The sequence below is a fragment of the Hyperoodon ampullatus genome (genome assembly GCF_949752795.1).
Source record: "Hyperoodon ampullatus genome assembly, chromosome: 10".
Lineage (NCBI taxonomy): Eukaryota > Metazoa > Chordata > Mammalia > Artiodactyla > Ziphiidae > Hyperoodon > Hyperoodon ampullatus.
In genome coordinates, this window is record NC_136923.1 from 103,576,664 (window position 1) to 103,591,900 (window position 15,237).

Here is a 15,237-nt window from a genome sequence, read left to right on the forward strand (position 1 = left end):
TAACATTCAAGGTGGTGGAGAACCATCACCTCCTGAACACGGCGCCCTGGGAGCCCTGGCCATCTCTCAGGAGGCACGGCTGGTACCCAGGTCAGCGGGCAGGAGGTGGGGACACCACGCACTGGGCGAGGAGGGGAGCGTGGAAACGCTCTGGACGCTCCCCAAGTGTGACGCTGAGCCATACGAAATCGCTGGGGTCTGGGGAGAAAACCCCAGATTTCTGTTAATGTGACCCCGCGTGTGTCCTGAGCAGCGGGGTCTCCCAGGCTCTCCTGACGACTCATCACAGGGGCAAGAGTGTCTGCGTCCCCAGGGGCTCCTCAAACTTTAACCTGCCGGCTCTTCCCTGGGGATCTCGTTAAAATGCAGATTCTGACTCAGTCCGTCTGGGGCGGGCCCGAAATCCTACATTTCTAACCTGCGCCCAGGGACACACTGCCGCCCCACCAGCCAGGGAGGGGCAGGGCCCCTGGATGATGTCGGTGGGTGTTGAGTTCTAGCTGCAGAGATCCCAGAATAAATGTTTTCCTTGCAGCATTAGCATATTAAAAACAAGAAAAGACAAGGGGGTAGCAGAGTCTCTAACACCCGTGTCACACTTCCACACCTCACCTGCTTGAAGGGGTCACAGTCTACCCATTTTGCTGCCAGCCCGCAAAGCCTATTCAAAAGGATGCTTTTCTTCCCTTTCCTCACTGACCACTCACTGCACAGACATTTACTGAGTGCCTCTACGTGAGAGAGGCTGGGCTACCGAGTGTGGGAAGATGTCTGTCATTCGGCATCCACACCTTTTTGCTGACCTGCATTTTGGTGTAAGCGTTCTGCCACCTGGCAGGGACTCCGGCCTGTGGAGGTGCCTGTGGATGTGACCTGCTTCCAGGCCCTTCGCCCTGGTTGCCCTGCCCAGGCTAGAGACTGCTGAGAACTGGAAATGCTCCAGGGGCCTGTGCATCATCCAGGGAGGTGACCTTTCACAGCCCAGCTGTTGGGACAGCATCCATAAACCTGTCCTGACCGACACCAAGCAGGCAGAGGTGGGGACAGGACCGGCAGCCCGTCACATGTACAGAAAGAGAGCTGGCCAGGGCCTTATCTCTGCTTCCCCCTGGAAACCCCTCAGATTTGGATATAATGAGATGAAAAGGGAATTCAGATGCTCCGCAGCTTCTAAAACTAGTTCTGTCTTGCTTCACCAAATGTTTGGAGCAGCTAATATTTACTGATTTTGGCAGCTTTGTAACCATTTCACTCTTATGCCCCTGAATTGCTAAAAATCACACAAAAGACCCCAAAGAGCCAAAACAATCTTGAGAAAGAATGAAGCTGGAAGAATCATGCTCCCTGACTTCAGACTACACTACAAAGCTTCAGTAATCAAAACAGTATGGTACTGGCACAAAAACAGACACATAGATCAATGGAACAGGATAGAGAGCCCAGAAGTAAACCCACATACTTATGGTCAATTAGTCTACAAAAAAGGAGGCAAGAATATACAATGGAGAAAAGACAGCCTCTTCAGTAAGTGGTGCTGGGAAAACTGGACAGCTATATGTAAAAGAATGAAATTAGAACATTCTCTAACACCACAGACAAAAATAAGCTCAAGATGGATTAAAGACCTAAATATAAGATCAGAAATCATAAAACTCCTAGTAGAATACATAGGCAGAACACTCTGATATACATAACAGCAATATTTTTTTGGATCTGTCTCCTAAAGGGAAGAAAATAAACACAAAAATAAACAAATGGGACCTAATTAAACTTAAAAGCTTTTGCACATGAAAGGAAACCACAGACAAAATGAAAAGACAACCTACTGAATGGGAGAAAACATTTGCAAATGATATGACTAATAAAGGGTTAATATCCAACATATATAAACAGCTCATACAACTTAACATCAAAAAAAACAACTCAATTAAAAAAATGGGCAGAAGACCGGAACAGACACTTTTCCAAAAAGGACATTCAGATGGCCAACAGACCATGAAAAGATGCTCAATATCATTAATCATCAGGGAAATGCAAATCAAAACCACAATGAGATATCACCTCCCACTGATGATGTCTCATGATGTCAGAATGGCTATTATCAAAAAGAACACAAATAACAAATGTTGGCAAAGATGTGGGGAAAAGGGAACGCTTGTACATTGTTGGTGGGAATGTAAATTGGTGCAGTCACTGTGGAAACAGTATGAGGTTTCACAAAAAACTAAAAATAGAACAACCATTTGACTGAGCAATTCCACTCCTGGGTATAGATCTGAAAAACAAAAACTCTAATTTGAAAAGATACATGCACCCCAATGTTCACAGCAGCGTTATCTACAATTGCCAAGAAATAGAAGCAACCTAAGTATCCATCAATAGATGAATGGATAAAGATGAATGTGTGAGCACATATTCATAAAGATGAATGTGCGCGCACGCACACGCACACACACACACACACAATGGAATACTACTCAGCCATGAAAAAGAATGAAACTTTGCCATTTGCATTACCCTCTGTGAAAAGCATCAAGAAACATAAACAAATAAGTGTGGCTGTGTGCCAATAAAACTTAACTTATAGCACCTTTTTTGTTATAAACTTTTTGTAAATGACTGCTGACTTCTGCTCTATTACATTAAAATCTATTGGTCTATCTTGCACTTGGAATGGATGATTTTGACCATGCAGATGCCCTGAAAGGGTTTTAGGGACCCCCAGGGGGTCACTAGATCACACTTTGAGAACTACTGCTCTACTATTCTTGTTTCACAAGGTATTAAGTTTCTTAAGATGAAAGCTACTTTCAGTTGGACCTTCTGTTTCTTGCAGCCAACAGCATCTTCGCTGATAAACTCCTAGGTAGCTTCTCAAGCCAGAAATCGGAATACCAACTTCTATCTTGGATCCTGGGAAATGGCAAAGCCCAACACATTTCCTCCTACCAATTTGCTGTGCCGGCAGGAGAGGAGAAATTGCAGATGCATGTCCAGACTTGGAAGGTCCCAAGACCCCCCGGGAGCCTTGCTGGGCCCCAGAACATTGCAAGAGAGCTTCAGAAAGCTTCCATGTTTTCACTGGGAGGAGCATATGTAGCTGGGAGAGAGCCAGGAGAACCAAAGAGACATTGTTTAGACAACAGGTGTATTAGTCAGGGTTCTCCAGAGGAGAGCCAACAGACTAAGGAACCGCGGGCCAGGGAGGTCCCACCACCCGCCCCCTGCACGCTGGAGGTGCAGGAGAGTTGGTGGTGTGGCTCCAGCCTGAGCCCAAAGGCCTGAGAATCCCGACAGTCGAAGGTACAGGCCCCAGGCTGAGGGCAGAAGACTCATGTCCCAGCTCAACAGTCGGGCAGACAGAGCAAATTCTCCTTCCTCCATCTTTTTGTTCTATTCAGATCTCCGAAGGATTGGGTGACGCCCATCACATTGGGAAAAGCAGTTTGCTTCACTCACTTTGCTGATGAAAATGCTGATGTCGTCCAGAAGCACCATCCCAGACACACCTAGAATCACATGTAACCAACTACTTGGGCACCCCATGGTCCAGTCACACTGACACATACAATTAACTGTCACAACAGGACCCGGAGGAGAAGTCAGCACGAACTCTCTCCTGGGGGACGACAGGGGATGTGGGTGGATGACAGTGAAGAGGGAGAGCAAGACCCCCTCTTTGGGATGCTCTGGCATCACATATACCGGCTCTAACGTGGAACCAGCCTCAGGGAGGAGTGGGGAGGCTGAAACCCCCAGTTGACAGAGGGTCTTCTGAATTGACAAAGATTAACCCACGTCGACTAAGTTGAGGCCGTCTTTTCCGTCAAACAGAGTCGGGGGCTCTTGAGATAGAAACTAAGGTTGATTTTAGAAAATTTAGGAAAGTTTAAAAAATTTTAATAAACATACATTTTTAGTTTATGTGCTAAAACTTCATCTTCCCTAACAATGGACATCATCAAATTCAAAACTGTTGCCAACCTGATGAAAAATGATCTCACTCCTATTTTATTTATATTTCCTAATTATCAGCAAGGATAAGCACCATTCATATGTCATTGGAGGCATTATTTTTGAGCCCACTACAGTGCTTTTGAATTCTGTGCAATTAATGTTCACAAAATAGGACACTCTAGGATCTGAAGATGAACCCATGGGCACAGAAATGGGTGCTGCTATTTTTACCTTTAAATTGAGTAGATTCACAGTTTGTCCAACATTAAGTAGACTGCTTACAGGATGAACTCTTCTAGTTCAAGCTGACCTCTGTCTTTGTGTGCCCTGCTCACCATGGACATTGAACTTTGTTCCAACACGCACCCCTCCCTGCCCACCTTCCTGATCTCTGCATCAGCACCTGCTGGAGCCAAGGCCACGGCATCAGGCTGTGTTCAGGATTCTGCTACTTCCAAAGCCTCTCTTCTCTTTCCCAACATTCTAATAAGAGCAACACGCAGTTCTCTGAATCTAGATTCCACGTGGGCTGAGGCAAGTCATTCTCCATGCTGTGCTATTTCTTCTCTATATTAAACAGCCTCCATTTGCTTGCCTGCAGGGGTCATACTCATTTATAAGTTACTTTTATTAAAAACAAAATGCTAGGGGCCTCCCTGGTGGCGCAGTGGTTGAGAGTCCGCCTGCCGATGCAGGGGACACGGGTTCGTGCCCCGGTCCGGGAAGATCCCATGTGCCGCGGAGCGGCTGGGCCCGTGAGCCATGGCCGCTGAGCCTGCGCGTCCGGAGCCTGTGCTCCGTAACGGGAGAGGCCACGGCACTGAGAGGCCCGCGTACCGCAAAAAAAAAAAAAAAAAAAAAAAAAACAGATGCTACACGGGATAAAGAAGGCTGCCTGGAGTCTCACCACTGTACTGCAAGAGTTTCTTTCTTTTTTTTTAATTTTAGCGTCTAATCCTTCCTCAACAGCAGACCTTTACATGCTGATAATGCCGTATCATTACCTAAGTATTTCCCTTGTAAGCACTGGACACCCATCTGCTATGTTTAGTCTACAAACATGATAAATCATAAAAACACTGGTATCACAAATTTGCATACTCCTTGGCTGTTTGTAGAATTCAAATATCATCACATCTCTTCATCTTCCTTTTGTCATTGCTTTTTGTCCTTTTCCTCATTCACCCATGTGTTCATTCACCGCGTTATTTATGGCGCTGGACAATGGGGGTTCACCCGTACATGCGACAGACACTGTCCCTGCGCTTCAGAACCGCACAGTCTGGGAGGGGAGGCGGACACCGCCGTGCGATTTCCACGCAGTTACCCACTGGGGCCGGGCAGTCATGTTATATTTGCACAAGCATCAGAACAGAGAATATCCGTGTTTTAAATGATTTGCTGTTCACATACAAGTGGCCAGAAGAGTGGCTGTCCTGTGTGTGTTGTAGCTGACGGACTTATTTCCTCAAGGCTATAATAAACGCAGAACCACGAAAGGGACCTGAAGACTCGCCATCCACTCTTGGGGTTTAATCTGCAGACACCACTCCCGCCCTCTTACTGCGGCAGGACGGCCAGTCAGATAAAAACGCTCTTTTCAATGAGAAAAACAATGAAGCACTGAATATGTGAGAACAAGAAAAAGCGAGATAAAAGAAGAACACACCAGCTGGCTTTGTGAGACATACTTCTAACGGGTGGATGTGAATGCAGCTTTCTCACCAGAGTCCACCCTTTCTGGACTCTTCCACAGTAATAAGGAGGAAGTCGGCAAGACAGTTAAGAAACTACCACTTATTCTAGAGTTTAACTCTAGGCCCGTTATGAGGAAAACTGTTTCACGTCTCAGGCCTAGAACTAATCAACCCTTGAAAAAACTTATTTAAAAAATAAAACTTAAAACCTACAAGCTGAAAGAAGAGCAGCCAACCCTAACCCTCGTATGCCTTTCTCTAATTTCAACCGTTATGAATGTTTTGCCCACTTTGCGGCACTGGCTTGAGTGTATATTTTTTGCTGAATTATTTGAACACGGATTACAGACATCACAACACTCCCCCTGAAGTGTCAGAGTACACCTCCTGAGGACAAAGACACCCTCTCCCACAACTGCCGGGCTGTTACCACACCCAGGAAGCGTGTCACCAGTTCACAGGCTCACCTAATATCCAGCTGCACTGCCCAGGAGTCGTGTGCCAGCTGGAACTGGCTGCCAGCCCTGCCGCCTGGGCACTGAGCCCTGTCTCCACCCTGTCCACTGCCTTCCACAACCAAAAGCCCGACTTGGGGATGAGACTGTCCAGAGACGTGCCAGGCACCTTTGCCCAGCAACTCAGACACCCGATGCAGACGCCTCCCCACACCCGCATCACCGAGGCCACGTCCCGACCCTGTGGGCCACCCTGACCCGGCCCGCACTGCAGCTGTGCAGGCGTATTTCAAATGCCAAGTGAAGATGTTAATCGTGCATCACAGGACTGGACACAGACATTCCGACCGCTGCCTGCACAAAACGCTGCCGAGAAAAACGGCTCTCAGCAGCAACGCCCAGGAGCTCACATTTCACTAATGTTTATGTCAGAAGAGAGGTGCTCATAACAGCAAATGCGTTTCAGCTTCGTAGAAAAGGGTAAGGAAATGCTCTGGATGGAGGAAGATCAAACCGTTGAAGGCGGGAGGGAGGGGCTGCCCCATTCTCCTGTTCCTCGCCTATCTCCTCCCTTCCCAAGCCTGTCCCAGTATCAGGGCAGGGGGTCAAATTCCTGAGGTCCCAGCGGCCACCTGCAGGGACCATCACAGGACAAGCACGATGACAAAGACTCAGCGCCAGGGTGACCGGGCCCATGGCACAGACACTTGCTGGCCCTGGTCCCTGTCCTGGTCACTTGCAGGTCAGGGCAGGATGAGGACTCTGCAGAGCCACTGCCCGAGGGGAAGAGGTCCTGGGGTCAAGGGCACAGGCTCTGTGGAAGTTCTCACGGCTGTGGCGCCAGCAAAGGGAGCCTGCTGTGAAGACAGAAAGCCTGAGCAAAAGGGAAAGGCAGGGAGTGAATAAAAATAGAAACAGGCTCACTGCTCTGACAGGCGAGACGCTCAATGAATGCGGTCCTTCAGTGAGCAGAAGTATCTTGTTGGAAATTTAATCCCACCGGCAAGCTTTGGGCTTTCTGTTTTTGCCCACAGTAACGCCCCAACAAAGGGCTGCAGCGTTGCTGATGCAGAAAAAGAGGGAAAGAGGGGACACTGGATGGACCACCCCCTTCCTTTCATGCAGACGGTCCTGCGGGCTGTGTGGTGGTTACCTAGGAAACAGCGTGGATGTGAAACTCCAGGAAATGCGTGGTGCGGCGGCAGGAGATGCAATTGATTTTTTTTTTTTTTCTTTTTTTGCTGGCATTGCGTGATGCCAGGCCATTTTCTTAACCCCTCTGCACCAGTCTCCTCACGTCCGAGGAGGAGATCAGATCTACCTTGTGTGTGTGCGAGTGTGCATGAGCACGTGTGTGTGTGTGTAAAGCGCCTCGGCCGGCTGGTGGACACAGGAGGAGCGCTCAGTGTGGATGCTTTCCTTTCTGTGTCCACTCACCAGGCACCACTGAATAACTGGGATGCAGATCTGACAGAGAAAGAGCTGAGGTGATACATGTGAAGAGCAGGCACCGTGAACCGGGGCTTGTCCTCTCCACTGCTGGGGACCTCCCACCACCATACGAGGGAGCATAACTAATCTGATGGGTGACAGACTGTTGGCCCAGCTGACGTCACACTGACAGCCAGACAAGACAGTGAGTCACTAGACCAGCGAGCCGCCGACCACCAGCCCTAGTGAAGTTGCCCAGGACACGGGACCCCAGAGGGACTGGCCCTGGACAAATCGCACTCAGCCACCCCTCAAACTTGTGCTTAATAATAAGTGCTTTGTCTTAATCCATCAAACTTGAGGGCGGTTAGTTACAGAGCAAAAGATAGCAGAGGGGCTTCCCTGGTGGCGCAGTGGTTGGGAGTCCGCCTGCCGATGCAGGGGACACGGGTTTGTGCCCCGGTCCAGGAAGATCCCACATGCCACGGAGCGGCTGGGCCCGTGAGCCATGGCCGCTGAGCCTGCGCGTCCGGAGCCTGTGCTCCGCAACGGGAGAGGCCACAGCAGTGAGAGGCCCGCGTACCACAAAAAAAAAAAAAAAAAAAAGATAGCAGAGAGAATCACTAGTCTTAGTGCTTTCTTCCCGAGACAGCCATATCCCCCAGAATCCCCTCACCAACATCCTGTTCCCTACACCTGGCTGCCAGTGTGCTGAGAGCCAAGGAGAAGCCTGGGGGGTTCAGAATTCAGTAGTAAATACTCACCACGTCCCCTGAATAAACGAGGGCCAACTACAAAGTCTGGGCGGGGGGCACGGTGTCCACACAGAAGACTGCCCTCACTTCTGACAGGTACAAGTTTGAGGGCTTCCCCAAACCACCCTCAGTTTCAATAATCTTCCAGAAGGACTCACAGAACTCACTGAAAGCTGTTCTACTCCTGCTTATGGTTTATTACAGGGAAAGCACGTGGGTTAAAATCAGCCGAGGGAGGAGAAACATGGGAGGTATCCAGGAGTGTCCAACAGAAGGCCAAGGGCCCAGGGGTCCTCTCCCCATGGGGACATGGACACATTAAGCCCCTGCCATCGATGTGAGACCACACGCATGGAGCATCGCCCAGGAGGTCGATGACCTGAGCCTGTGAGCCCGGAGTTCCTACTGGGGCTTGACCACCTCCCGGCCTACCCAGCAGCCTCTTGCGCCAGCTCCTCCTGGACGCTGAGGCCTTTGGTCTCTAGTTCCTGGGAGGTCTCACCTGGTACCGTGTGGCCCAGAGCCCCAACTGCAAGTCACTCCTTAGACGCTCAGTGGCCAAAGCCCCCCAAGCAAACAGCGCACTCATATCAGGCAGGACATGCCAGGGGCCTGGAAATCACCTGCCGGCAGCCGAGGGAAGAGCCCAGACCTCTCCTGGGTAAGATTAATTCTTCACCACACAGGCCACCCCTGGCTTTTGGCCAAGGCGCTCTTACAGCAAAGCAGTCGTCTTTGAGCATCTATACTTGATACAGTATTTATCAGGCTGAGCAATAGGAAACAACTCATTGCTTTATCCTACAAGGCCAGTACATATATTTCCATCTTTCTGTACTAAGTGGATTACTCTTTTCCCCTCGAGATAAACTTGTACAGAAATACGCAGCATACAAATTAGCTGATGGGTGGGTCAACCCAGTTCCTCCCCAAGCCAGTCATTTTATTACGTCCTGAACAGGATTTAACTCCATTTCTCATCATATTTGACCATCAACATCAGTATTATCATCAGACTTGTTGGCATAAAGTGGTTGAGTCTCACCAACAAGGCCAGCGTCACCCCCGTATCACAGTGTGGCAGCCTGACAAACGACAGTCAAAAGATGACACTTCATCAGAGTCCCACCGAGTCATCGACAACGGGGTCAGGGCATCATCCCAACCTACGATGCTCCCTGAGCCATGCCACTCAGCTCTGTAGGCTTGCACTCGACCAGTCAGCTTCCAAAAGCAAGCATGGCGTCGGCAACAGACAGCCCCACCCTCTCAGGCAGCCGGTGCACCCGGGCTAAGCGGCCCCAACCACCTCGTGCTCCGAGTCTCTGTCAAGGCAGCCACATAAACGCTGCATTTCCTTCACTGCACAAACCACTTACTTCCTCATTCCTTTATCCTCAGCTCCCGTTCCACATTTATCATTCAATTTTTAACAGACTTGTCCACCTCTGTTTGGAAAGGATGCTAGGCTCGGCCCCTGTGCTGGGTTGGCAGCAGCAGTGGTAGTCTGGCAAGTCCCCCCTTCAGTCCCCCCATCCTTTCTCGTAGGGGAGGGTCACGAGGCCCAGAAGGAGTGGGCTTTCCTGACCACCAGGCGACGCAGCTGCATATTCACTGTTAGCCCCGGTGTTGCCAGATAAGATCAAGGCACAACCCACCCGCTCTGGCCCTTAGGAATTCTGACATAAAGATGGGAGCGTAAAGTGAGAGTTTCTTGCTTAGGCATCAACCCGACTACTGGCCAGTGGTTGCTGCCCTGGTCCCAGGACCACTGTATCCAGAAAAAGGAAGTTGAGGTGATGTGGGCGAGAGCTGTAGAGTCGTGTCAGCATCCCTCCCGCTTGTACCCCAGATGCCACAGAAAAGGGGAGGAACCTCCCCGGTGGACCCTCCACGGCCCCCTTCCCGTGGAGTGTGAGCACACACTCACAGAGGTGTGTAAGCCGGCCCTCCCTGCCTGAATCATTGCCTGTTCCAGTGATCTACCCAACTATTTCTCAGGATGAGAGTGGGGTGCTCGATCTGAAGAAATGGGGCTCCACGGTCCGAACTGGTACAATACCTCCTATTCCAGTCCTTTTACAGTATTTTGTACAACTGCCTCTTCCGGCAGGCATGCAAAACCTAACCCAGAGTGTCTACGACCATGGCGGGGGGGCGGGCAGCAACAGCCCCCCCTGACGGCCGTGCACGGCTGCATTTTGTGCCTCAGGAGGAGTATGTCTAGATTCAGCCCATCTCTGCATTATTGTGGTACCCACACATCCACCGAGTTCGTGGACCCACGAGGCCACCTCAAGAATGGCCACCTGCCCGTCCCAACCTCTCCCGATCCCCGAACGGGGAGCTTCTCATGGGCAGCGAGCACGCCCTACACGGATGCACCCCTCAAACTCCCAGAGTGACTTCTACAGGGCTGTGCCCCATGCGGGCAGCCCTCTAACATGCCAGGCTCCGCCGCCCGTCTGCCTGACCCTAGGGCCAGGCCACTGGCCACAACCCCTGAGTCATTAAAAGCCCAAACATAGAGGCAAATACCCCGCCTTCCAGGCCACTGAGTTGACTGCTTTCTTCCTCCTTCAGTTAGAGCGGCAGCTCTCCAGACGGGATGCTGTGCGTTCGCTTCCTAACTGCCAGCCACAATCCAAGCAGCCCTTTGCTGGTCAGGACAGCTGTTGACAGGGCAAACCAGGTGGCTGTAGAGTCCAGCAGCGCCTCAGGCGGCTCCAGAGTCAGTCCTGGGGGAGGTGCTCTCTCCTCCTCGAGTTCCGTCAGCACCCTTTCCTGTACAAATCATTTCCATCCACTACAGGACGCTCTCTAGAGAGCATTTCTCTGATGTCACCCAAGACATTACAGGTCTTTCAGGTTCCAAGGTTATCTTAGGTCCTTCAGCCATCGGGGCAGTTTCAAGTAACATCCAACAGCAGGCTAGGAATGATCTTTGCAATGGAAATTTTCTGGAATTCTCCAGTGGGAATCCCAGCGGTCACTGCCAGGCGGGATTCCCAGGCTTCCGCCATAAGCCCCGGTCTGCACCCCACGCGGGTCGCTGTACAGATCATCTCTCCATACTTCGGCCCGGTCACATGAGCAAGCTGGAGGCTTCAGGCAATTTCGGTGACTACCGCTTGTTTGTTGAATCAACAGTGATAAAGCTGGTAGTGGCTTTACCTGCCTCCTGTTTTATACTACTAGGTAGGGGAGGCATTCTCCAGTCAGAGACAACATCCGCCCCATGAAACATTCAGGTAAAGGACACACAACCACTTCACAGAATCTGCTGGAACATTTCAGTTTTCATCCAAACTTTCCCCTCAGTCCCACCGACTCTTTTCTCCCTGTATCCTCCGAATCTAATCTGCAGCGGAGCGCACGGGCCCCCGTGTCCAGGACCTCCCAGAGCATCTCCTCCCCCCCAACGCCGAGACTTCTGCTCCCTCACAGGCACACACCCTGGGCTCCCAGCTCGGGGCAGGGGAGGGGGATTGCCCAAGGGACCTGGGCTCTTAGCCGGTCTGCGCCTTGATTAGACTATGGGGCCGTCACCTCATGAAATTCTTGGTCAGCTGTCTCATTGTCATCTGTGCCTTCCAGCTTTTAAAATTCCTCCAAACCAAGGTGAACGAAGCAGATTTTAAGGCCCTTCACTGTGGAGGAACCAGCAGAGGCTCCCATGGGTCCATCCGACTTCTGAGAGCGCTGCAGTGAGACCTTTATTCTGATCCCATCAACGTCTGCTTAGTTTATCCAATAGTAACCGCTCACAGATTTGAACCCCACTGGGACTGGCTCGGACTTTCCCCTTTGTCTCTTCCCCATTATCTTGCAGATCTCAGCCATCTGTGTCTTTGGTGGCAGCCCTGAGTTAGCTCAGAGCAGCCTGAATCCAAGCGTGGCTCAGCCTCAAGGTCCATCCTAACACCCCACTTTCGCTTTGGTTATTGCAGAGAACAACCACGCAGGGACGGACACTCATTCGCTTGTTCTTTGTTACTCCGCATTTTCTCACACGTCCAGTGAGCTAACTGCTCAGGGGCTGGAGCCATCGTGTGACTTGTACCTCCCATAACTAAGTGCAGCACGGCTCCAGTTCTACACCTCAGCTGACCTGTGGTCCCCTAGGAACCACAGGCTCATCACCCTCCACCCCATCGTCCTCCCTCTTCTTGAACCATATGTTTCCATGAGTCAGGGTCACACGAGCAAATGTCACTTCTGACACCAACTGTGAAGCATCTGGGCCAACTGTGAGGTTAGAGGAAACGATCTCCAAGACTATTCTTGCTTCTGATACCAACTGCAAGATCAAAGGTCCCCCAACAGCACCCTTAGGTTTGATAATTCACTAGGAGGACTCAGAACTTTACCGAAAGCTGGTATACTCACAGTTACAGTTCTGTTTTGTTCTCAAAGGGAAAGGATACAGACTAAGATCAGCCAAGGGAAGAATGCAAAGGGCTGAGTCCAGAGCTGAACCAAACACAGGGTTGTCCTTCCATGGAGTCAGGACACGTCACTTCCCTGCATCCACGTGTGACATTGTGCACGGAGTATTGCCAGCCTGGGACGCTCACCTAAAGCTCCGTGTTCAGAGTTTGTCTTGGGCTTCAGGGGCGTGTTTGTGGACATCCCAGCCCACAGGCCAAACCCCACTACTCCCTCTCCCCACACGGCCTCCCCTTGGTCCTAGAGGTGCACACGGCAGGCATCTTTTTTGTACTAAGTTTCAATAACCTGCCCTCAGGAAGACCCTGGGGGAGAGGCTCATCTCAGCGCTAGAAGTGGGCTTGGAGCAGACTGGGCAGGAAACTCAGACATCCTAGGATGTGGGACATGGTGCAGGGTCTGGTGGATATGACCTCTTGGTTCTACAAATGTCTCCCATGGGGCAGGGCATGGCCAAAACTGGGAAGATCATGCCTGCGGTTGGATCAGATCCTGTTACTAGCGAATCTTACTGGCACTTATCAAATCTTTAACCAGACTGCTTTCTTTCATCACCATAACTGTACTATTACCTCTGATTTCAGCTTTCAGGCACTAGATGATCCAAAAGCTATCTGTGGCTATCTTCATGGAACAGAAGCATGGCACAGCTACAAGTCTACATGCAGAAGCCCCGACCTTCCTTCCTTGCCAGGTTCTCAAGAAGCCTTAGAACAAGAGGCTAAGGGATTGGGAGGGCTCTCAAAAGGCTTGACGGCTGCAGATCACGTGTGGACATGTGTGTCTGTAGCTGCTGCCGGTGGGCCACGCAGGCAGTTTGCCAGAACCTCTACGCTTTCCTGCTCTGCTTCAGGAAGTGACCAGCACCATGGACAGTCTTACCGAGGACACACATCAACACGAGAGAACTCCAGGAACTCAGTGAACGGTCCTCAACAGTGGTCTGCCATTGGACATGGTCTGGGCTGCCCAAAGGGGCCCTGGGGCAGAGGTCAGGAGTAACGGCTGCGCATGCAATCCCATAAATGTCTGTGCCGCCGCCCGAAATATTTACCGCAAACCGAGAAATCCATCAAATTGCCACTGTCGCTCTCACTCTGCCATTTAAATATGCTCCAGGACCAACACCTCAGAGCCTTCTCAACCAACTGCTTTCCAACTTCAGATTGTGTTTTTACTCCCTAATTTAACCTGCAATATTTTTAAAAAATAATATTCCTAAGCATACCTCTTGTGAAACCCCTGGTCTCTAAGAGCCTCTAACACCTGCCAGGCCAGGAACATGCTCAGCACATGGTAACAGCTGGTCCTTCAGGGCCACCAAGAACCTGGAAGCCCACCCAGCCCTGACAACTAACCGAACCCACATCAACCTCACACTGTTATTCATCCCTAGTAGCGTTTAACCACAGATTTTGTCTGTATAAAACAACAGGGGCAACGACCAGGTGTTCACAATTGCCCACCTCTTACCAAACTTCAGTCGGTCCCGCCTCCATGGCCCCCAGGCTGAAGCAAGCACACAGGTGAACGCTGCACCTCTAACAGTCAGGCTGAGGGTCTGCTGACGACAGAACACTCTTCCGGCTGCAGCACGCTGAGTTCACATCTGCTCGTCCCACCCTCTCTCCCTCCCCGCCCACAAAGTCCGCGCTAGCCCTGTTCCCCGCTCCCTGCCAGAAAAAAGCGTGTTCTCTTTCATTCTGGACGCTTTGGCATATTTCTGAGATAGGAGCACTCTTCCTACAGTAACACTCTTTCTGATTAAAGCTGCTCCATCTCTAAGTCTGAATGTGCTTTACTTGACAATAGGGTCGCAGCTCTGGCCACTGCCCCCAGGGCTGACCCGTCAGTCAGCTGGGATGCTGACACTCAGCCCTGCCTGGGGGTGACGGCCCCCGCGGCTGTGCCCACTCTCCTCCTTCAGGGCTCCTCCCAGCTTTTCAGCCTGTCGCCATAATATGGCTGATGCTCGGCAGATGCCTGAGCCCCTCAGCAGCAGCAGCTGCTGGAGGATCGGGGCGGGCAGCTACTGGTCTGTCTGGGTCTCCTCGACTGTCTGACCGCAATGCCGCTGTTCCAAGGACAGGAGAGGAAGAACAGGGCCATCTTTACTGATACTTCGGATGCCAGGCCGTCACGCGGTTTTCTTTATTTCCAGTTTTGGGAGGTCATCAGCGATGAGCATGGGATCGACCCCACGGGCAGTTACCATGGAGACAGTGACCTGCAGCTGGAGAGGATCAACGTGTACTACAATGAAGCTGCCGGTGATTACTGGAAGCTTTCCTGCCCCTCACCTCGCTTTCTGCTCTGCGGCAGACGCGATGTATTAGGAACATGCAAATGACAAAGAAAGGCTTCCTGCATGCATTTTTAACTGCTCAAAAACACACTTCAGAGTTCCTGAAGTCTCCTGCATGTTTGTCATGACGAGGCAGGCCATTATCTCCCTTTGTAGAGCAGAAACCGCCTCTATCTCCTACTTTTGTC